This window comes from Chelonia mydas, chromosome 7 (genome assembly GCF_015237465.2).
Source record: "Chelonia mydas isolate rCheMyd1 chromosome 7, rCheMyd1.pri.v2, whole genome shotgun sequence".
In the NCBI taxonomy this organism is placed as follows: domain Eukaryota; kingdom Metazoa; phylum Chordata; order Testudines; family Cheloniidae; genus Chelonia; species Chelonia mydas.
The window spans coordinates 89547674-89572946 of record NC_057853.1 but is presented as its reverse complement, the minus strand read 5'-3'; the positions used below and the strand labels follow the sequence as shown (position 1 = coordinate 89572946).

At 44.1% G+C, this 25273-nt stretch overlaps 1 protein-coding gene across 6 annotated transcripts in view; it reads right to left on the bottom strand.

Annotated features, from left to right (window-relative positions):
• The window catches only part of STAMBPL1 (STAM binding protein like 1), a 40864-nt gene extending 22917 nt beyond the window's left edge, over window positions 1–17947 (bottom strand). For all 6 annotated transcript variants that reach the window (XR_006292051.1, XM_043550491.1, XM_043550495.1 and 3 more), the window contains exon 1: window positions 17813–17947. The gene's annotated coding sequence lies outside the window, so the exon portion shown is untranslated. The remainder of the gene's footprint in view (window positions 1–17812) is intronic.
• Window positions 17948–25273: the final 7326 nt, after the last annotated feature.

Genomic DNA, 25273 nt, shown 5'->3' with positions numbered 1-25273 from the left:
CAATAAGTCTGTTAAAAAAAACAAACTGCACGGGCATGTATCCGAGATAAAATCTGCATTACAATGATCTGCTTAGTGATAAAATAGATCAAATTTCATTTTAAAAACATCTTTCGCCTTGTAAAATGTAAAAGTTTACTAAAGAAGTGGCCAGTTCAGGAGAAGGACAATCTTTTCATAACTAGGTTGCTGGTCTGAATCCAACATGGGTCAATGGTGACAATGTACCACCACAGCTTTAATACTTTCACCACTCCTACTAGCCAGGCTGAAACAAACTGGTACCCTGAGCCGCACCCCCGACTGCCCCATCTCTCATTGATCAGGTATCACCCATTCCTGTCACCCAAAGCTCCCAGTCTCCTGAGGGCTGAACACTGAGCCAACCAAAATGCCAACTGCCACTAAATGAATCAATCAGTGCTGCTCTGACCCCACCCAATAAATCATTTTATGTTGGCCTCACATGTGGAACCCTCTGCTGAAGGAGAGCAGAGGTTCCCCTCCTCCTGGATGACACCACAATCCATTCTTAAACAGGAAGCAGCCGGCTGTGGAAGATCACCAGTGATGGGCTCTTTGTCTGCCACCATCCCAGAAAAGGTTTCTGTTGGGACAGATTCCTCTTTTGGGGAGGCACAAACACCCATCCAGGAATTCCCACCCCCGCAGCCCCAACCTTCCCAGCATGCCCTAACACTAGCAGTACAAAAGTTAAAGTTAAAAGGTTACATTTGCCTCATTAATTTCTTTAAAATAAAGAAGTGTTAATAAGAAATAAAGTTCCATTACAAATTCAGGCATATTAAGAGGAGACATCTGGTGGCAGCAGAAACTCACACTTCCTCAAATGATGCACTGGTGTTTGTGAAAGCCTTGAAGAGCAAGCTCCTGCACGTATGCACACCATGTCAAGATACAGCAGAAGAGGTTAGCAGAAAAGTCAGTACAAATAGTGAAGCACTTGATTTAAAAAAAATCCCTTGTGGATTCCAACGTAGAAGGCAATTTGGGTTGTGGAACAATATTTAAAATTGATACAGTAAATACACTACTAGGACAAACTTGACATTTTTGTAAAAAATTACTGTAAAAAGGTACAAATGTTATGCCTAATACCATATACAGCACAAATAAAAAAATGTGGCTACAAAAGCACTGACATGTTTTATAATGATTCTAATATGCTTTCTGACCAATGTATTCAAGTGTAGAGAATAATGAGGAGACTACTATTATATAGAAGATTAAGCCTCTTTAAACAAAAAAAAAAGAATGACATTGGCCAGCTTTGTTTGCATTTGCACGTGAACATGCTATATGTTTGTCCAGTGCACAGCAAAAGAAGTACCCTTATCCAGATTAGGGCCTCTGTTATTGAAATACAAGTTAATAATAAGAGTAATGAAGTACTCTACACGATCAAGGAGAAATTCAAATGTGTAATCCCTTTAAGTGAAATGGAGTGTAGTTTTATTCATTTTTCAGATATAGAAAACAATTGTGTTAATATATAAAACTAGGGTGGATAAAAATCAATGATTTAAAAAATAAATTAAAAAAACACCAGATTTTTTTGATAAAATGCTTTTTGAAGAAAAAACCTATCTAAAGATAGTTTTAATTAAGATACATTATAGCTTAAAGATATCTCATCGTGGAATAGGGATTATAAATTCTAATTCTATAGTGTGAGACAATATATTCATGTCCAATAGTTCATGGATTAGGGACCCAATCTTATGCGGTGCCAGGGGCTTCTGTATAGATTATTTAGGTTAATCTTTCTATCTACCCAGTAGGACTCAGTGCAGAAGATACCATCAGAGATGCTTAGTTTAGCAGTTCTCAAACTGTGGATTTGTGTCTCCAGAGATAACATTGTTATTAACAGCAAAAATGGTTGTTCAGGTTTTTTCGAAGTGTTTTTTTAAAAAAAAAAAATAATAATAAAATTTCATTTCACTATTTTAGTTAAAAACAATTTTAACAAAAACAAACCTGATTTTAAAAAACTTGAAGGTTTAACTAAATTCAAAAATTCATATGCTCGTTTTGTTAAAATATTATGTTTGCTGTTGAAGAAAAAAATCCAGAATATATAACATTGTTGTTTTAGTTAAATAAAACAGTTTAAATGTCTGTCTGTTGATATTCTCCTCCTAATACAGCATGGCAAGAAAATCCTCCAAATATTAATGATTAACCTGTTGAACTGGAGATAGTTCACCTCCCAGTGACTTCATAAATATCTGCTTCAATTACCTTCGGTAAATGAAATGACCAATCATTCATTTTCTGATATAGGTGTAAAACTAATCTGAAAAGTTCTCAAAATAAATCACTTTAAAAATGTATAGTCTGCACCTTCTAAAAATGAAACTTACATCTATCTCTGAGTTGTGAAGAATATGTATTAAGATTATAACAACGAACAAGAATGCACTTTTATGTAGAAATCCATGATTAAATCGAGTCTTCCTGACTTGTGATTTAAATCAAATCCACCCTGTGTAAAACTATAATCCAACCCCCAATGCCGGGGATATGAGCCATTATACTAATTGGGAACCATCTCAGCCAGTCAGAGTGTTGGAATGCTATAGATCTACTGACATATTTCTCACTTATCCAATCCTGCACACTTCAATTGGCTGAGAGTAATCAGATTTGCATAACAAGTGTATAGTTATTTATTAATAACCAGACTGTGTGCAAATCCATGTAATGATTACTTAAATGCCCTGAGCAAAATGGAACACAAGGATTTATATAATCACTGAATGGCTATTTCTTCATATACGTATAACGATTAAGCAAATTCTCCTAGTCCCACTGGTAGCTACATACAGAACATCAACATGCTCACAAAGAGCATGGTACCTACAATTTCTGCCCTCCACCTACCCCATCACACCACAATTTTATTACAAATGTTATAATGACCATGATGTATAAAAAATGCAGATTTTCTTCTAGTGTAAAAGTGTGCATCTAGGAAAAGAGTTCAGTCACTACTGAAGTCATCAATTTAATGAGGAAAAATACAAAAACACAAGAAACTTTTAAACTCCTAATTACAGGCCCAAACTGTCTCAACAACTTTTAAATAAGACCATGATTACCATGGGTGGTGTTCTTAAAAATTAGTGGCATGGCATTGCCCTACATTTTTAAAATCCACTGTATCAAACCCAAGAGTAAAAATAAATAGTTTGTACAGAAAGTACAGGCTGGCTGAGCATTTCAAAGGAGCCAAAGGAAGTTTAGTGCCCATCTTCCACTGCATTTCACTAGAAGGTAGGCACCTAAATAATGTAGGCTTCTTGGAAAATCTAAGTCATGGGACAGAAACTCTGTCTTTATAGATTACTTGAAGATAATCAAAACAGCAACAGCTGCCTTCTAACAGTTAAGTCTGCACAGAAGATGGCTGTCTATAAATAAACATGGGCTTTTGGAGTAAGTGTTCACTACCAGAATGATTCAGTTAGCATAAAGAGAGCAACAGCCTGTTTTAGACAAAGATGAGAGAAGGAGATAAAAAGACTAAATTAATTTAAACAAAGAGGTCTATTGATACTGCCCAAGGACTGTATTAAGATCATGTTTGGTAAACAAGAGGCGGGTGGGACCAGAAATTAGACCTAATTGGTGGACAAAATAATGAGGGCATGAGCTATTCCATTTTCACCCCTTTTTGGGGCCCTTTAAAAGATTTTTTTGGGGGTGGGAGGAACACGACTACCAACACTACAACAGCCACTGAAGAGATTTTTCATTATAATGCCCAGAAATTGGCACACTCCTCACTATCACTGCTGCATCAGTGAGGGTCCCAACCTGATACAGGTGAGATCCTGCTCTGTCTTCCCTTCCTTCATGTGCCCCTTTTTGCACAGCCTGTCTCCCAACTTTGGCCCCGGCCCATGCTATCTTAGAATCATAGAATATCAGGGTTGGAAGGGACCTCAGGAGGTCATCTAGTCCAAGCCCCTGCTCAAAGCAGGACCAATCCCCAACTAAATCATCCCAGCCAGGCCTTTGTCAAGCCTGACCTTAAAAACCTCTAAGGAAGGAGATTCCACCACCTCCCTAGGTAACCCATTCCAGTGCTTCACCACCCTCCTAGTGAAAAAGTTTTTCCTAATTCCAACCTAAACCTCCCCTACTGTAACTTGAGACCATTACGCCCTGTTCTGTCATCTGGTACCACGAGAACAGTCTAGATCCATCCTCTTTGGAACCACCTTTCAGGTAGTTGAAAGCAGCTATCAAATCCCCCCTCATTCTTCTCTTCTGCAGACTAAATAATCCCAGTTCCCTCAGCCTCTCCTCATAAGTCATGTGCTCCAGCCCCCCCAATCATTTTTGTTGCTCTCCGCTGGACTCTTTCCAATTTTTCCACATCCTTGTTGCAGTGTGGGGCCCAAAACTGGACAGTGTACTCCAGATGAGGCCTCACCAATGCCAAATAGAGGGGAACAATCACGTCCCTCGATCTGCTGGCAATGCTCCTACTTATACAGCCCAAAATGCCATTAGCCTTCTTGGCAACAAGGGCACACTGTTGACTCATATCCAGCTTCTCGTCCACTGTCACCCCTAGGTCCTATTCTGCAGAACTGCTGCCTAGCCAGTCGGTCCCTAGTCTGTAGCAGTGCATGGAATTCTTCTGTCCTAAGTGCAGGACTCTGCATTTGTCCTTGTTGAACCTCATCAAATTTCTTTTAGCCCAAGCGTCTAATTTGTCTAGGTCCTTCTGTATCCTATCCCTACCTTCCAGCATATCTACCGCTCCTCCCAGTTTCGTGTCATCTGCAAACTTGCTGAGGGTGCAATCCACAGCATCCTCCAGATCATTAATGAAGATACTGAACAAAACCAGCCCCAGGGCACTCCGCTTGATACTGGCTGCCAACTAGACATGGAGCTATTGACCACTACCCGTTGAGCCTGATGATCTAGCCACCTTATAGTCCATTCATCCAGCCCATATTTCTTTATCTTGCTGGCAAGAATACTGTGGGAGACAGTATCAAAAGCTCTGCTGAAGTCAAGGAATAACAGTCCACTGCTTTCCCCTCATCCACAAAGCCAGTTATCATCTTCCACCTATCCTCTCTCTCTCAGCTTTTCACCTAATCCTGAAATTAACTGCATGGCACCAATATGGCGAGATGAGACAGCCTATCCAGTTCTGCTCAGCCAGAGAAGGACCAGTAAAGAAGAGGGACCTGACCAGACCAACCAAATGATGTCTCTGCCCATGGCGGCAAGTCAGGATCCAGAGCAGTAGCCATTGTGGCCAAACAACCGTTCGAAAGCATCTGTCCATGAGTCATGACTGATTAATTTTCTAGTGTGTTTGCCATGGAACTAAGCAGGCTGAACTCTTTGTGTGCCAAAGTGTTTAATAGTGGACAGCAGCTGACACCTTTAACTCTTTGGGCCCACACTAGCAGTGTTCTGTTAATTTAGATGGAAGATAAGTCTGGATGATACCCAGGAATCTATGCTATCCATTTAGAGAACCTTGCCTCCATGATGGCTCTGCAACTAGTGTTTCTAGTCAGCAGCACAACACCATGTGAACTGACTAGCAGGGTCTCCCTTGAGCCCTGGCAGTCCCTATGGCCACCCCCACTGGAAAGCTGGGGAGCAATACAAGAGACATTCTAGTGGTCAGAATTATATTCTTTACATCTAATTTCCACGAACCAGAAGAGAGATGAAGTGCTTCATCCCAGTCTCCACCCACATCTGCCCAGTCTTTGCCATCTCCTCTGTGCATAACCTCTATAGGGTTGCCAGGTGTCCGTTTTTCGGTCAGAACGCCCAATCAAAAAGAGACCCTGGCGGCTCCGGTCAGCACTGCTGACAGGGCCATTCAAAGTCCTGTCAGCGGCACAATAGGGCTAAGGCAGGCTCCCTGCCTGCTATGGCTCAGCGTGGCTCCTGGCAGCAGCGTCATGTCCCCACTTCAGCTCCTATGTGTGGGGGCAGCCAGGGAGCTCCTAACGCTGCACCTGCTCCAAGTGCCAGCTTCGCAGCTCCCATTGCCCGGGAACTGCGGCCAATGGGAGCTGTGGGGGTGATGCCTGCGGACGGGGCAGCGCACAGAACCACCTGGCCGTGCCTCTGCATAGGAGCCGGAGGGGGAACATGCCGCTGCTTCTGGGAGCTGCCTGAGGTAAGTGCCGCCCGGAGCCTGCACCCCTGACACCCTCTTGTGCCCCAACCCCTTGCCCCAGCCCTGATCCACTTCCCACCCTCCGAACGCCTTGGTCCCAGCCCGGAGCACCCTCCTATACCCTAAACCCCTCATCCCCAGCCCCACCACAGAGTCTGTACCCCCAGCTGGAGCCCTCCCCCTCCCCACACACTACAACCCCCTACCCCAGCCCTGATCCCCCTCCCACCCTCTGAACCCCTCAGTCCCAGCCTGGAGCTCCCTCCTGCACCCCAAACCCCTCATCCACAGCCCCACCCCAGAGCCTGCACCTCTAGCTGGAGCCCTCACCACCCCTACATCCCAACTCCCTACCCCAGCCCAGAGCCCCCTCCTGCACCACAATGGCAAATTAGCACAAAGGGGGAGATCCTACCTGGAGAGGACCCTATGTGTAGTGCTAGGGGGCATAAGCCTGGAGCCATTTGTCCAAGAGATTAAACCTCTCTGCTATTCTTTACAGTCACACAATTCAACCTCACTTCTACAAGAAAACGTGAGTGAAATTAAAATAGATTTTTCCTTAAAAGCAGCCAAAAGGGTGTAATAAGCCCTTCCAAGACTTATACTTTAAAGTTAGTCTGCAATTCTTCAAGAGTAAGAAAGCTACTGAAGTTCAATTCAGACGTGACATTTTTGGCGCAAGATCATCTATTTTATCTATTTTCTAACAACAGATTTCTTCCTGGAACAGATTCACTTTTTACATATCACTGTTACCACTTTAAGAAGGACTCTTTAAGAGACAGACTTCAGCAACACAATGAGAAAGATTTGTTACAGATAGTGTGTCCAAAGGCTCTGATATCCAGCTGCAATACTGCTAATAGCACTCTAATCAAGTTATCAGCAATCTGGAGAATGACAACACAATTTTTACTCAGCTGTACTGCGTGTCCATGATAATAAAACTAGTTTCTCATTAACTACTGCTTTTCTCATTTCCACCCAATGTAAATCACAGACCATTCATTTGCTATATTGGGCACTCACAACAACATATTAAAGTTATCTTTATATTCCCAGATTATTCCATGCATTCTTAACTTTATGAGGCCTGTATTGTTTAAGTTTTGTCCTGCCTCGTGGTATCTACAAGCTCAATTCATAGATCACTGGACCAAGCCGCTGAAATCAATTGTTAACAGAGGTAGATAGATGAAACGGAAAAATTCTGGATACAGGTTTACAATTCAGCATATTGATACAGGTTTCAGAGTAGCAGCCGTGTTAGTCTGTATTCGCAAAAAGGAAAGGAGTACTTGTGGCACCTTAGATGAAGTGAGCTGTAGCTCACGAAAGCTTATGCTCAAATAAATTGGTTAGTCTCTAAGGTGCCACAAGTACTCCTTTTCATATTGATACAGTTGCTATGCGAAATGGCTTAATAGGCAAAAGAAAAATTATCACTGGTAAGAAAACAGAAATTCCAGTCATTGTAAAGTGAAATTTGAATTAATTGACAAAGACTGTAGTAAACCTCATTCTACATCGCTTTAGAGTGTAAAGCAGGACTCTAATCTTCATCTATTTTTATACATAAGGTTGTGAAGCTCAGCTCTAATAATACATCACATATAAAGTTTCTAATGACTACACCACTTTTTAAGCCTCCTCCCCCACAACACTGTTACAGGTCCTACTTGATTAAAATGAAGAATTAAAACACAATGATGTGTAGAATTGGTCATGTCTCCATCCAGAAGTGGAGGGGAAGCTGCTGTGGGATGGGGAGAACACAGCTGAGAAGTGTGGCCCAGAAAGCAAGCAGAGCCCAGTCTGGCACAGGGGCAGCGCTAAGATTCCTGACACTCCATGAACACAGACAACAGCAAGACAAGTAGTCAACTTTTTATTTCTGGTTTCAAGACATCTGCTGTGCAGCTCTTGCCAAGATTGCACCTACAGAGATCTCATCATAAATTAAAGATACCCTTCCTTGATGGCATCCCCAGTGATACCACCCACCCTCCAGCACAGATGACCCTACTAGAATAGGGGGTTGAAACCAGCATCCCCTATCCTTGTGGGGTCACAGCCAAACCAACTAAAACCAAATACTCTTACACCCAAATGCTGTCCCCAGATACTTATTTACTTTAGTTGGAGTTGATAATGAGACTGTGACCTCCAGAACAGAAATTTGGCTCTCCAAATCTTAGTATTTTAACTGGCATTTCAAACAAAACACATATTTTTAATAATTATCCTACATTCTTTATGTGCATATAGTTTCTAATGAAGACAGCTGGGGACTTATACATAAATAACTACATATTAGTACACATGCTCTCCACCTTTACATTGAAGCTACTGAAGAAGCAAATGATCATAAGCTCGTTAACTAAAGGGCCAAATTCTGAAGGCAAAAAAGGCATCCTTTGGGGGAAGTCTGCAGCCAGTAGATCCACTGAGAAATTAATGTCAAATCACATCCTGGATGAGCGAAGGGCCCTGAGGCTGTAGTAGTGGCTGTGGTGTGATCCAGAGGTTTAGCGCGGGAGGGGAACGGATGCCTTCCCAGAAACTATGGCAAACCCACACAACGCCTGTTCATCTGAGCTTTCTGAAACAGTCATGACTGGGTTCAAATGTATTAAGATACTGTACTCTGCAACAGTTTCTTTATCGGGGGGCAAGCAGCTGGTCACTTCTAAGGGAAAGCTTTCAGAATGCTAACTGCTGGCCACTAACATGTAAGTTATTAAGAGAATTCTTCTTTTCTTGACTTGTGGTGCCAAACTAAAAGTTGTATTTTTTTCCTCAGATAACATTGCACAAAGATCTCAAAAGACAAGCAGAAAAGGATTTTTTACTACATTGATAAAATATCACCAGTGCCAGGATTTCACGAAGCAGATATTCCTTTAGGAGTAACAACATTCTGAACTAGCCATTCATTGAAATATATTTACATTACATGCTTCATTACACCATCTTTCCAGCGGTCCATCAAAATTACGCCTGTAAAATCCCACAGTCAAGATCCCCTCCTGCAACACAAAGGAAAACAAAGAGGCACAGAGTGGCAGATAAGACCCCAAAATCAAGGAAAATGGGCTAGAGTAGCAGTGTCAGCTAAAATTCATCAGCGTCCTTCCCCTCAGAGACCTGCTAAAGTCCCTCCACAAGACCACTACACAGGTAGGGCATCACAGATTAAGGAGAGGCATGTCAGGCAGAGTGTGAGGGAAGCCAAAGCAACAGTCATTTTCACATGACAAACTCCTTGACTAAGCAGCAGAAATACCACCAGAAATGGTGCCACCAGCATCAACGAAGTTAAAATACCACTTGCAAAATTAATCTTCATACTGTGTCTTGTAACCTGCTAAGGGGTGAGGGACCTGCACTGCAAAGGGAAACAAGAAAGGGGCAAAGAGCAGCATGGAGGGACTGGCATACTTCATAGACTGCTAGGACCTGCTGTGTTGGAAGCAGCATTCCTTGCAGATTTGCAAGTTGCATAGTTTCAAGGCAATATCCCTATCCTCCTCAGGGAGGATGCCTTAGCACAGTCAGGTCATGGTCTATGGATAGTGCTCCTACGCTGGGTGGATAAAAATCAATGATGTAAAAAAAATTTTTTTTAAATGGATTTTTTTAATTTAAATTGGATTTTTTTGATACAATGTTTTTTGAGGAAAAAACCTAACGATAGTTTTAATTAAGATACATTATAGCTCAAAGATCTCTCATCATAGAATAGGGATGATAAATTCTATAGTATTAGACGATATATTCATGTAACGTTTAAGAAAAGTTTTGTGAATGAGTTCCAATAGTTCATGGATTAGGGGTCCAATCTTATGCGGTTCCTGGGGCTTCTGTACAGATTATTTATGTTAATCTTTCTATCTATCCAATGGGACTCAGTGCTCAGTTTAGAACAGGGTTTCCCAAACTTGGTTCGTGGCTTGTTCAGGGGAAGCCCCTGGCAGGCTGCAAGACGCTTTGTTTACCTGAGTGTCCACAGGTACAGCCGCTCGTCACTCCCAGTGGCTCCGGTTTGCCGTTCCCAGCCAATGGGAGCTGCGGGAAGCTATGGCCAGGCCCACGCTGCTTCCCGCTCCCACTGGCCGGGAACAGCGAACCACAGCCACTGGGAGCTGCGAGCGGCTGTACCTGCGGACGCTCAGGAAAACAAAGCGTCTCGCGGCCCACCAGGGGCTTACCCTGAACAAGCCGCGAACCAAGTTTGGAACCCCTGGTCTAGGAGATACCAACAGAGATGCTTAGTTTTGCAGTTTTCAAACTGTGGATTTGTGTCTTCAGAGATAACATGCTTGTTAACAGCAAAAATGTTTTTAAATAAACAAATAAATAATATAGAGAGGTGAGAAATAACAGACCTCAACCCTATTGTCCCTCTGCAAATTTGTGTACACAGAGTCAATCCCTTACCTCTCTCTGGGTGTCTGGCTGGTGAGTCTTGCCCACATGCTCAGGGTTTAGCTGATCGCCATATTTGGGGTCGGGAAGGAATTTTCCCCCAGGGCAGATGGGCAGAGGCCCTGGGGGTTTTTCGCCTTCTTCTGTAGCGTGGGGCACGGGTCACTTGCTGGAGGATTCTCTGCACCTCAAAGTCTTTAAACCACAATCTGAGGACTTCAATAGCTCAGACATAAGTTAGGGGTTTGTTACAGGAGTGGGTGGGTGCGTTGTGCAGGAGGTCTGACTAGATGATCATAATGGTCCCTTCTGACCTTAAAGTCTACGATTCTACGATTCTAAGTGCAAAGTTTCAAAAAGTTCAATAAACAGAAGATTGTTGGGGGCGGAATAGATCTGGACAAGGAGAAGAAGTCTGGAGATAAATGTGAGAAGGGAGGGACAGGTGGTAGAAACAAAAGTGAAACTATTTGAGCAGCATATACCAGAAGTCTTGAGGTCTTTCTGATTTGAGATCTACCATACCATTCTCTCACTAGAAGGGAAAACCTATAATGGCAGCAGGCTGTAAAAGAGACCCAGTTTGGGAATATTTTAATGAAGTTACCTGTGGGTAAGACAGGCATGCGTGCAAAATGCAAACAGTGCAACAAAGAAATGCAAGGCCTGGTAGCCTGAATGAAACAACATCATGAGAAGTGTTCCTTCTCAGGAGGAAGCTGCACTGAAGATGATGAAAGGAACATGACTGAACATGCAGGATCTTCAGGTTGGTAAACTTTTTTATTTCATACTTCTTTCTTAAGGACTGCCTGTCTTCCTTCTGGACTATTCTTGAATTCTCATGTTTGAGCAAAAAATATAGTTGTTACTCTATGGTACTAGCATTTTAGATGCAGTTGTGATAAAAAATAAATAGCTGAAATAGGCAGATCTTCCTTTTACAATTTCACCTTTAAAGTAGTACTGAGTTTCAGTGAATGCAATGAGTAATACTAAGTGGTCATGTTGGTTGTGAGCCCTCCAATTTGGAGAAGTGAAGGTAATTTGGGGACATCAATTCTAATAGATTTTAGCAAATAAAATTATCAGGAGTGAGTGAGTGCAGCACAGGCGACAATGCTGATAACACCCCACCCTTTGGGTAACCTGGTTGACGACTACAGTACAGCCATTACCAGATCAATCATGCTTGTGTGGCACAAGGTTTAAATATGTTTGACATCAAGACAATACAGCTAATTGATTTCAAAAGAATTAATTATTTAAATGGCTTGCTCTTTCATGATTTTGAGTAAAAGGCGGTTGGAATCCCTCTTGAAAGCATGGATTTACTTCTAAAATATTAAGTTTATGACAACAAAAATTGTGGTCTAGCAGCATTAAGCAAAACAATCAAAGAGACAAAAATAAAGACCAATATGTTATTTTAACAGATGCAACTGATGATCCACAATAAAACCTAGATCAGTGGTTCTCAAACTTTTTTTTTTTCTGCAGACCACTTGAAAATTGCTGAGGACCACTTAATGAGCTTTCCAAATGTTGTTTGTATCATTAGCTAACTATTGTAAAGCGCTTTGGATAAACGCGCTATCTAACGAACACATAATAGTAATAAATAATAATAATAAACTTTTTTTGTTCTACAAATAAAAGCACACAACTCATATTTTCATATCAGTAGTTTTACCTTTCTAACTGCGATGGATGTGCCCTCTCTCCCCGGCCACAGCAGCCTCCAAGCTGGGGCTGGGAAGGAGGGCCGTCTCTCCCCGGCAGCCGCAGCCCTGGAGCTAGGGAAAGTCACCTCTTTCTCTGGCTGCCACAGCCCTGTACATCCCAAATTCCCCCCACCCCCTCTTCTCACCCTACTGCCCCCTCCCACCTACCCCCTATTCCCCTGAAGGCCACCACCTCACCTTACACGTGCAACTTCTCCAGGGTCCAGGCACCTAATTAGTGGAGCCACGCCTGCCCTTTATTCTCTCACGTGCGGCCATCCAGATGCGCACCTTAGAGGGAACTATCCACGGACCACCTGAATGGAGCTTGCAGACCACTGGTGGTCCATGGACCACAGTTTGAGAACCTCTGACCTAGATGATTTAGAATATTTCATGCTTATAAGCACACTGAAAGTCATGTACAGAAGAATTTAGAGTGTTTTAACAAGTACTATTTTTCTTACCAAAAAGAAATTGGCAGACATTTGTAACACTTAATTTTTTATATATCTGCTGTGTGTGTGAATTCTGGCCACAACTCTGCAAACACTTAAATACATGCTTAACTTTAAGCACATCAGTAGTCCTTTTGATTTCAGGCACTTTGATTAGTGGTTAATTCATTTTATATACAGGTAGGGTAAACATGTACTTTAAAAAAAATGGGAGCAAAGTACATCCTTTTAAATTTGGCTTGTGAATAGTGTTTTTAAGGAACTTGTGACTGGATTATACTTCTAGACTACTTAACAGAGCCAGGCAAATAATTTAAAAAAATATTCACCACGTATCATTTCTGTCAAATAATTTTTTTAACAAACGTTATTCAACCAATTCTGTGGGAAACTAGACATTTGTGTCAATGGGTAGTAATGGCACAATTAACTTTTCTTTCCTAAAACAAAGGTGTTCTACTTCAGTAATACCCATATTGCACAATTCCTCTGACCTGATAATCAGAGCTACAGAAGAATCTACAATTTACCAACAGAGAACTAAAAGAAAATAATGTAACTGCTCATAAATGTAAGCTATTATTCTGTATAATGTTGCACTCATATATGATATATGATCAATACTGGTCTCCTCTTCCAGTCACCAATAAATAAAATTAATAAATAAGATTGGGGTATTGTGATAATCCCTCCCTTTGCCACCATCAGCTTGGAGATTTACATTGGTAGCTACTGTTTATAGGAGCTGTATCCCTAATTCTCCAATACTTTAATGGAAGAACAGGCAGAAAACATTTTCCCTTAATCAACCAAAAATCATCCTATTGACAAAAGTATTATTTAAAAATAATATTAAGCTGGTTTCTGATTCATTTTTAATCAGGAAATAATATCCAACTACCAGGAATCTTAGAAGCAAGCACCCATTGCTTTGATATAATGAAGTGATAATGTCATTAACACTGGAAATTGTGACCAGAAAATTTTTCTGAAAGATTAACATTTATCTATTTATTAAAAATAAAGAAAAATACATGTATTAGAAAGTAACACACAATATCAATATAACATTTGACAAGGAAATAACATCTGAGTCAGACAAGTACAAAGAAACCTGTTTGTTTAAATGTTAAAGAAAACAAAGGCTCAGTGTTTATTTTTATCAAACTTTTTTACAGTTTCTTTAACAAAATTTGCCTTGTCATTCCCTCAACAGCCCAGGATTTAATTATAACTTTTCACCTTGGGCTATCAATTTTCCCTAAGATGGTAATCAATTTCCAGGAAATGCCTTACGACCTCATGTTGCACATATTTTATGCATGCAAGTTAACTCACATGAGAAGTCACTTCAGTAGAGTTACTCGTATGTATGTTTGCAGGATCAAGCCATTACATCCCATTATTTATTTCATTATCACAATATTTTAAAATAAAATTCTCATGTTTACAATTATTTTAATTGGCACAATATTATCTGTAATATGTTCAGTAAAATTTGTGCAATTATAACTAAGCAGCATCTACAAGAAACATTTTCTACCATCTCAAGTTGGCTATGGGACCACAGGTGCCAGCTTCTAATTTTCCCCAGGAGTGCTCAGCCCCAGGCCCCACCCCCACTCCACCCCATCCCCCCCAATCTCGCCACCTCCTCCTGCCCCTACTCCACCCCTTCCCCCAACCCTCACCCTGCCTCTTCCTGCACCCTCTTCGCCTCTTCCCTGCCTCTTTCTGCCCCCTCCCCTGAGCATGCCCCATCCCAACTCCTCCTTCCCAGTGCCTCCTGCACGCCGCAGAACAGCTGATCTGCGGTAGGCATTGGGAGGGAGGGGGAGGAGTTGACTGGCAGGGTCACCGGTGGTCGGGAGAGGGGGTGTGGGGGGGGAGCTTGGCTGCCTTTTTCCCCGTGGGTGCTCCAGCCCTGCAACACTCAGCAACATAGGCTACCGTAAAAGCTAAAACCTGTCCTCCATTCCCTATAAGGACTTTTCATAGAATACTGAATCATCTTCAAGGTCTTAGCCTTTATGTTCAACTGCTCCCTGCACCCAGGATATCTAAAAGATCCATTTAAGCTCCAGGATGCATACCAGAGGTGCTGGAACAGGGGGAGCCAAGGGGCCATGGCCCCATCATTATTAAAAGTGGGAGGGCTATGCCCCCCACTTTTTACCGGCCATAAGGGTGAGCGACGGGGGGCGAAGAGGAGTGAGTGGTGGGTGGGGCCTCGAGGGAAGAGGCAGCATGGGTGCTTGGGGAGAAGGGGAAACATTGAGACTTGGAAAGATGGTTCGGGTGCCTGTGGCTCCCTTCGCTTTTAGGGACCTTCTGTTGCCCCAATACGTAACATGGTCAACAACTGCGCTCCACTGAGACAATTAAACTCATATTAAGGGTAAAGCTCATCTGTGCAGGAGACAAAGCTGTCTTGGGGGCCAGCCCAAGACTTTGAAATGAACTCCCCCAAGAAATAAGAACCATAATAAACCTTCCATTTCAAGTGCAAGGCACATTTCTTTGGCCTTACCTTCTCTGACAAATACATAGCATGTGTGAATATTTAAATAAATGTATTTAAATAAATTCCAAAACAAAACACTCTACTACACACTTTTCCCCCTGGGGAGAGCATGAGAGAACAAACACATGACAGATGTTAGTCACACTGCTTAATGCACCACTGGAAGGCACTTAGATACGAGGGCAGGGGTGGGCAAACTTTTTGGCCCGAGGGCCGCATCTAGGTGGGGAAACTGTATGCAGGGCCATGAATGTAGGGCTGGGGCGGGGGTTGGGGTGCTGGAGGGAGTGTGGTGTGTGGGAGAGGGTGCGGTGTGCAGAAAGGGGCTCAGGTGAAGGGGCTGAGGTGCAGGAGGGGTGCGGGGTGTACCAGGGGGCTCAGGGAATGGGGTTGGGGTGCAGGAGGGGTTCAGGCTTCGGCCCGGCGCCGCTTACCTGGAGCAGCTCCAGGGTGGCAGTGGGGCTAAGGTCGGCTCCCTGCCTGCCCTGGCCCTCTGCCACGCCGCTCCCGGAAGCAGCTGGCACCACGTCCCTGCGGCCCCTGGGGGAGGGAGGGCAGAGGGCTCCGCACGCCACCCTCGCCTGCGGGTACCTCCCCTGAAGCTCCCATTGGCTGCGGTTCCCCATTCCCAGCCAATGGGAGCTGCGGGGGGCAGTGCCTGCAAGCGAGGGCAGCAGGCAGAGTCTTCTGCTCCCGCCTGCCCCCCAGAGGCCGCAGGGACATGGTGCCGGCCACTTCCAACAGCAGTGTGGGGCCTGTGGCAACACAGGGGTGGCAGTCCCGTGGGCCGCATCCGGCCCACGGGCCGTAGTTTACCCACCCCTATACTAGGGTGATGGACCATGGTACAAGAACCTGCATACTTTAAAAGTCTCAGGTTCCCAGACACTACTCTTAAATATTGCTTCTATTTCATTCTTTTTACCCTCTTTTTCCACTTTCCAAACTAATAATGTTCTTTGCATGATTGTGTGTGTAATTTTAAAAAAAATCTATAATCATGATGCTGCTGTTCTTTGCTTGACTACATATATAAGGTCTAGTCTATATTTAAAATTTAGATTGACAGAGCAATGTTGATCGGGGTGTGAAAAAATTTACATTCCTGAGTGCCATAGTTAAGCTAACCTAACCTCCGGTGTAGATGAAGTTGGGTTGAATTGAAGAATTCTTCCATCAATTTAGCTACTGCTTCCTGAAAAACTGGATTACCTGCATTGACCAAAAACCCCTTCCGTCTATATAAAAAGCATCTACACTATGATGCTACAGCAGCATAGCAGTCGCTTTGCAGTTATGCCACTGTAGTGCCCGGACCACATACATGGCCTAAGAATGTGTAAAAAGAAAAGGAGTACTTGTGGCACCTTAGAGACTAACCAGTTTATAAATAAATAAAAAAAATAAACTGGTTAGTCTCTAAGGTGCCACAAGTACTCCTTTTCTTTTTACGAATACAGACTAACACGGCGGTTACTCTGAAACCTAAGAATGTGTGCAATTAAAGAAAAAAATCTATTACCATGATATTTTTAAAAACTAAAGAATATTGGATCAAACTTTGCTCCTAGATTTACACGAGAGGGCAGAATTTGGCCCATTCCTACTACAAGACCTGCAAAATGTAGTGTCATAAGTTATGACACCATGTCAGAGCTGGCCATGCCTCAGCCGTGCTCTGAGTCCTGGCACATCAAGAGCTAACATGGATGTTGACCCTTTTTCTGCCCCAGGGTTATGCTATTCAGAGCTTCTCCAGGTGCACGCTATTGGTGCCATCCTATGGCTGTTGTTTTCCACAGGGCATAGGTGCTGGAACTGGGGGGTCCCGGAGGTGCTGCCTCTCCCCAAGTAGTTTCCATTATACACAGGCTTTACAGTTTGGTTCAATGGCTCTCAGCACCCGCACTGTACAAGTTGTTCCAGCACCCCACCACAGGGCTGGTACAACAGGATGCCATTGCTAATAGATCGGGGACGTTCCTGATTGCGGCTGCCTACGGGGGCCAGGGGCTCTGGAACAATTTGTACGGGTGGGGGTGCTGATGCCGAGAGCCATTGAACCAAACTGTAAACCCTGGATACAATGGAAACCACTTGAAGCTGGGGGGGGGGGGTGTCAGGACGCCTAGTTCCAGCACCTATGACAGGGGCTGCACCCCTGGCTACCCAATGTGCCATTACTACACGTACAGCCAATAACAATAGGAGGATGCCGTCTCCTACGGCTCCTGACCCTTTAGGGAGGAAATTTCTGCCTTACCCTCCTCCCCCCCCTTACCAGCAACCCCCAGAGGCGGTAGGTTTCGTTTCCCCCCAGCGCACCCCACGCCAGCTCCGAGCGCATCTGCCACCTTCAGCAGGGGAGGGGCGGCCCGGCGGACCCTCCTCGCAGCCGGCGGCGGCGCCCCAGTCCCTGCGCTGCGCGCCCCGGAGCGCCGCTGGAGCGAGAGGCAGATGGCGCGAGGGGGGAGGCTCTTACCAGGAAGCCGGGCTGGTCCCCCGGCGCAGGCGGCTGGGGCTCGCATCCGCTGGACGGCGGCGGGCGGGGGCTGCGAGCGGCAGGCGCGTTGCAGCGGGACGCGATGCGAGGGGCCGAGCCTGAGGCGGGCGCTCCCCGCGGCCAGCTCCCGGTGTAGGGGGATGCCCTGCCCGGCCACCTGCGTCCCGCCCCCCCCCCCCGGGCGCCAGCGAGCTGAGCGCGCAGGCAGGGCGTCCCCTCCACCGCAGCGGCAACAGCAGCAGCAGGGCCGGGCCGCCCCACGCCCAAGGCGCTGCGGGGCACAGGCGCCCCCAGCCCCTGCTGCAGAGGAGAGCCGGTTCGGCGGCTACCGACGCGAGCCAGCCGCAGTGAGCCGAGCCGCGGCCCCAGGCACCGGGAGGAGGAGCTCTGCAGCCCGCCCTACCACTCAGGAAGCAGCATGGCAGGAACAGCCTCCCCCTCCCCGCTGCCGGTCCGGCTGCAGGGAGCGAGCCTGGAAACGCCGCCTGGGAGACACGGGGCTCGGTCCTCCCCCCTGGAGCCAGCGCCAGAGCTGGACCCCGGCGGGGGAGCCGCCCCCAAAGCACAGGGCAGGGCTAGCCCCCGCCGCGGAAGGCCGGCTGGAGGCGATGCCCGCAGGGGACAGGTCTGGGGCAAGGCAAAGCCCCCGCCTCGCACCGAGTTCCCATCTTGTCCCCTGGCCGCCTCCTACCAGACCTTGTGTGGACCGTCCTGGCAAGGGCCTGATGAGCCTGCAGACACTTGCACTGTGAATAAGTGCGCCCAGGCAGGACCGGTTCAGTGGAGGGACTCGCCTGACCAGAACTATTCAGGTTTGCAAATATTTGCAGGATCACGGCCCACGTCAGGCTGGTGGGGGGCACTGGGCCCTCAACGATGTGTCTCATCTGTTCCATTCACCTCCTCTGGGTTCAGTGTGCTAATTCAGTTAACCAAAGACTTAATAAAATGTATTTATGGACTGGTAGGTTACGTGTTTTGTCTGCAAAATGTAAAAAAAAAAAAAAATTTTTTTTAAAGGACAATGTATGAACTAAAGAAATAACATATTGAGAAATGTGTTAGGAGAAAAGGCAACACACAGGAGGCAGTTTAATGAAAATAAACATACCACTATATGCAAAAAGAGAAAAAGTACTTGTGGCACCTTAGAGACTAACCAATTTATTTGAGCATAAGCTTTCGTGAGCTACAGCTCACTTCATCGGATGCACACCGATGAAGTGAGCTACAGCTCACGAAAGCTTATGCTCAAATAAATTGGTTAGTCTCTAAGGTGCCACTAGTACTCCTTTTCTTTTTGCGAATACAGACTAACACGGCTGTTACTCTGAAACATACCACCATATGAATCCGGCAAGCAAGAAGATTAGCTTCAGAAGAATGAGAAAGGAAGGGACTTTACTCTCTCTCTGGTAATAAATTATAAGTACCCAGATTAGACAGGTTGGATAGCTGATAAAGTGCAGGTGTCCTGTGCTGTAACAGTAGCCCTAGCATAATTTTCTCTCTTGACTCTCCTTGTTTATACTCTTGGCGCATACTTCTTAATGTGCAGCAGCAGTCAGAAAAACTAATAATATTAGGAACGAGTAGGAAAGGGATAGATAAAACAGAAAAGATTATAACACCACTGTGTAAATCAGTGGTACACCCACAACTTGAATATTGCAAGCAGTCCTGGTCACCCCCTCTCACAAAATATAAAATTGGAAAAGGTTCAGAGAAGAGCAACAAAAATGATTAAGGGTATGGAACAGCTTAGAATCATAGAATATCAGGGTTGGAAGGGACCTCAGGAGGTCACCTAGTCCAACCCCCTGCTCAAAGCAGGACCAATCCCCAATTAAAGCAGCTTCCATATGAGGAGAGATTAACAAGACTTGGACTTTTCAGTTTAGAAAAAGATGACTAAGGATATTATGATAGAGGTCTGTAAAATTGTGATTGGTTTGGAGAAAGTGAATAAAGGGATGTTATTTACACCTTCACATAACACAAGAACCAGGGGTCACCCAATGAAATTGATAGATAGCATGTTTAAAACAAAAGGAAGTACCTCACACAATGCACAGTCAACCTGTAGAACTCGTTGCCAGGGGTATTGTGAAGGCCAAAACTGTACTAAGGTTTTAAAAAAAACCGAGATAAGTTTATGGAGGATAGGTGGCAATTAGCCAAGATGGTCAGGGATGCAACCCCATGCTCTGGGTGTCTCTAGCCTCTGACCACCAGAAGCTGGGAATGGATGACGGTATAGATTACCCACTGAGTGCCTGTTCTGTTCATTCCCTCTGTAGCACCTGCCATTGGCTACTATTGGAAGACAGGATATGGGGCTAGATAGACCATTGGTCTGACCCAGTATGGCCATTCTTATGTACTGTACTAGCAAGTATGCTCTCCTTAGAAACCCTCTATGTCTGCAGTGTTAACAGTAATACAGAGCAGGTTATTATATCTCATATTGATACTATTATTTAATTAATACCCAATACAGTATGTGCAAAGTGCTTAAGCTGATGTATCAGCTGACTGTAGGGTTTTCAATTTAAGGCCCTGATTCTGCAAAGATTTACATGTGTGCTTAAAACCTTATGCACTGTTGTCACCGCTAATTCCCCACTCTGGCACTTCGCATGCAGAAGGTGGGGGCCCGCAAGGATTCTAAAAATTAATACTGGCCACTCCAGGCTTGTATTAAACTCCCAAGGTTACAGCTTTTCTCTAACCTTGGATTGGTAGATGCTGCCACTACCTAAGTGCAGAACCCCTTTGGAGAGTCCAGGAAGGCGCACTTGGGAATTCCTTCCTGTGGGGTACCCTCAAGCCCTTTCACCCCACAACCCGCTGGGAAAGAGCTGAGAAAGGTGGGAGGGGGAGGAAATCAGCTGTTGCCACCAGCTAATTAAACATGTGCACAAACCTCTTAAGACACAAAAATCCAATTCTGTTCTTTAAAAAGGTAAAAAAATTTAATAAAAAAAGAAAGAAAATACATCTGGGAACTCAGGCTATTGCTAGATTTTAAAGAGCAACTGCAAGGATTAAGCACGAAGAATAGCTTTCTTGAGGTCCAGCTTAAAGGTTACCAGCAAAACAAAAGCACCTGGGTTTAGCACAGAGGAGCCCACAAGCCATAAAGAGATAAACCTAATTGCATCTTCCTAGACATTCCTAATCTACTTACATATCTGGGGTTTTAAATGAGTAGTTTCTACAAATCCTACTGATGATTCTTTCATATCTGGCCCCAAGCTTCTTACAGCATAGCTGTTGCCCTGTCTGCCTCTCCCCCAGAGAACCACAGACAGACAAAAGGGGAGTCTTGTTTCAATTTTAAAAAGTTCTAGCCTTCCCATTGGCTCTTTTGGCCAGGTACCCACTCACTTCCTTTTACCGATGCATAGCAGTGAGACTTTTTAACCCTTTACAGGTAGAGAAATTAGAGAACAGCTACTAAGAGGGATTTTATAGCTACTGGTTGGCTGAGTGTCCATAAAAGGGAGTTTGCCCCGCAACTGTGAACAGACCTATTGAAATCAATGGGACTATTCAGTGCACAAAGTTAAGCACATGTATACATCTGAGAGATTGGGCCCTCTGCAGGCCTTAGACCCTGGATCCTGCAAATGGTTCCATGAGTGGACTTTTGTGCCTGCTCAGAGCCCTATTGACTGTGTGGATTCAGTTGTATGATCTGGGCCTAAACAGATAAAATCCAGACGAAGAACAGGGGAACAAGAAGCAACATGAAAGCAAAGTGACCGTAGTAGCTAGTTCTAATTAGTTCAAGTGAAATAGAAAATATAAAATTTATCCTTCCTCTTTCCAATGGCCTGCCCCTCCACACAGGTCAGAAAAGGAAGGATAGTCCAGTGGTTAGATACTAACCTGGGATTGAGGAGACTTCTGGTATGATCTTGGGCAAGTCAGTCTCTTGGTTTCTCAGCGGTAAAGTGGGAATAACCGGAGCTTTGTGAGTGTAAATATATTAAAAATTGTGAGATGCTTAGCTACTGTGGTGAAGGGGGAAAACCATATTTGTACCTAAGGTAGATACATGGGGTCTAGTTGTGGCTATGTTCCTAAATTCTAGTGGCTGGTTCAAAAAAATGTGTAGAAAGGATATCATTTCCTATTACGTTCTCTAGGAGTTTTCCATAGGAGATGAAGGGTGAAGAGAAGTGCCATAGATTGGAAGAGCTCTTCCACCCTGTCTAACGTAGCTCAGAAGAGTGGTGGTTCTGTTATGTCAACATTACTTTAAAAGCAGTCCAAAGAAGTTTCCCTGCCTTCTGAGGATCCATCTTTTTGTGCAAACAAGTGCCATTGCAATCTATTTTAAAAAGACTTTTTAATCCTACTACAGAAAAATGGTTTTGACTCAGTCACTGATTTATGAGTCCATAATGTGGCTTTATTTTAACTATATTTATATTTTTGTCTGGAGGCAGTATGTATATTCAGTTGTGCTCTGGTGAAACATTTATCTCATGTCATGGGGAAAGAATGCAATGATTCCTTCAGTGGGGGTTAACATTACGTATAATGAATGTGGGCAAACGGGGTAATATACACAGAAAAGGAAAGGTTGGTTTAGTAGTCTGTTTTAATTAAAACCTACACAAGAGAATCAATAACCAGCAATGAATAAAACACACTAACAACAAATTTATCCAGCCTTTAAAATTGTTGATTAAAAAAAAATCATATGTACTGTAGCAAAGACGACAGTTGTTCAAATAAGTAATGTAGCAAAGTGTGCAAAGTACATATTACATCAGAATACTACACATGCCACTATTTATGGTCTTGTGGTAAAATTTGGTAAGGAAAACTTCTTCTGATGTCCATATATGTGTTATCTTTCACAGCTGCTGGTCTCACTTTACAGCATCAGGGACCAGGCTGACTAGAGCACAGCCACACAATTGGCCTGATCCTACAGCCTTTACTCATATGAATAATCCCATTGACTTCAGTGAGACTACTAACGTGAGCAAGGACACCAGGAGTGGGCTCATTCTTAGTTCACATTTTAAAAAGCGGTAGGGTGAGATTCAGTCTGGCCTCGTGTAATTACAGTATTGCCATTTCTTAACATTCCAGAATCATAAATCAGGGTCCCAAAAATCATGTGATTGTCTTACAAATCATGAGATTTAAAATATTATGTTTGGGTTCTTTTTATTTACCTTCTGGTTTTTGATCCTCTTAGTGCATGTCTACACTGCAGTTGGGAGTGAGCCTCCCAACATGGTAGACAGACTTGTGCTAGCACTAAAAATAACAGCATGGATGTTGCAGTCAGGCTTGATAGCCGGAGCTCTGTTGTGAGCTGCAATGCACATATACATGTCCAGATCAATAGAATTTATGTCAGGGTGGGGTTTTTTGTTTTTGTTTTTTTGCAAACTCAGTCATAAAAATAATGTACAGTTGTCTCTATTCTTTACTGAACCTAAAAAGAATAGAAATAAAAAAATATTCTTGTCTTTTATTGTTGTAACTTCTTTTGCTTGCTTTTATTTTTTTAGACTTGCTATCTAGTAAATTTGCTGCTGTCAAAAGTGAGGTTTGTTTGTTTGCTAATATTTTTCAGAGAAGCAGACTTGCTAACTAGCTGGGAGGCAATGAAAAGCCATATTAACAGCAGTGAGGGCCAGGGATGATGCAGGGAGTGGTGAGGCGGGACAGGAGCCTGCTGCCATGAGCTGGAGCCCAAAGTCCCATGGCCAGAGCTTGTTACCCACCACCCCAGGGCTGAAGCCTGAACCCCACCACCCCCAGGAAGGTGGGGAACTCACACTGGCTGCCTGCTCCTCTGGCTACCTGCAATTCTGGCTCCCCTGCTGGTGGCCCTGGGGGAGGGGCCACTGCTCTCCCATCCCCACTGCCTAGAAGGCTGTGGCTGCAAGAAAAGCCCATGTGGCCATTTGAGAAATGCTGCCTTAGGGTCACATTTTCAAGCTTTTCTCCACAACCAGGAGGGCTAGGAATTTACTTTAAGTGAAAGCTGAGATCATCATATAATCACACGATTCCAGGAGGTGAGGCTTTAATAAAAACAATAAATATAATGAGAGTTGGCAACAATGAACTTAAAGTGGGGGGAGAGGGTGCAAGGAAGCTTCCTCTGCCATTACATCCATGAGCAGGGACCAGGCACGCTCCTACTCATTGTGGTTAGAGAACAGAGAACCTAGTTAGTGCTTAGATTGGTTAGTGCCTAGATTGGCACTAGAAAGGAGACTGGGCAATGACCTGCCTCTCCACTCTTGCCAGCGAAGCTGTTCTCATGCATAGGGTATCATAGGGGCTGTGCACCAAAGAACATTCCTGGAGCAAGCACAGTACCTCCAGGAAATCCTGTTGGAGTGGTGTGCCTTCCTACTTCCCTCTACCGTGGGCTATGGCATAAAGACACAGGTAAGCCTTCAAGCATAACTTTGTAAAGATCAGTAAAGTATCACCTAAAAAAGTATCACCTAAAGGAGTCCCCTCTTTCCAGCATCGCTAGACGAAAGATGATTTTAGTGCTGGTACAATGAAGTGAAGATGCAGAAGGCTACTCTAAAGCATCTCTGACTGTTGTATGGCCTTGGGGCACAGATGGGGAATCCTGCCAGTGGGCATGGGTGTGGAACCACATATACAAAACTGCTGAGCAAAGTCATAGTTTTAAGCACATTTTTTGCAACTTGTTTGCTCAATAAAGCAGCTTGCCCTCATTGGGCCATTAAGTCTTATTGACCCATATGAGCTGGGCCCAATCCTATGAATTTTCTATCCACCAGCCTGGAGAAAGTTTACCTTCTTGCTAAGTAGAAGATAAAAATGCAAAATGCATCACAGAGTCCATGTGAAAACACCTCTGCCAGATAGCACTGTGATGCTGGCTGACCAGGTGCCAGCTCTAGCAAAGGCTTTTGGCCTCAGCTGAGCATTGACAAATTCATTGCTGGAAACCAGTCTTTTCCACCTGTAAGGAGTATTGCCTTTATAACAATGTGTTTAGACTTTAGCAATTTACGAGCATTTTGTACTTGCATTAATCTCTCATAGTATTTTTAGCACATGCTATAAGGTAATATTTAAGTTTTTGCTCTAACATGATAAAAAAAAATGTTTGCATTGAAACTGTGAACCCAGTCAGGAGGGCTGCACATCAAGAAGTCTGGTCACCACTAAATGGGTCATTGTGGGACAACACAATAAAAAGACTTTGTTAATTCTCCCCTCACACTAATGAAGAGATTAATAATTACATGCAAAAAGGCTCATCCCATCAGCTTGAATTCTGGAAGGAGGAAATAAAAATAGCTGACAAGAACATTTTTCATCTTTTGCAGTTTTGATTTTCACGGGGCTGGAGCTATGAAACAGAGTGGAGATCCCCAGGCCAACCTGGGTTAGCCCTAAAAGGCATTCAACAAT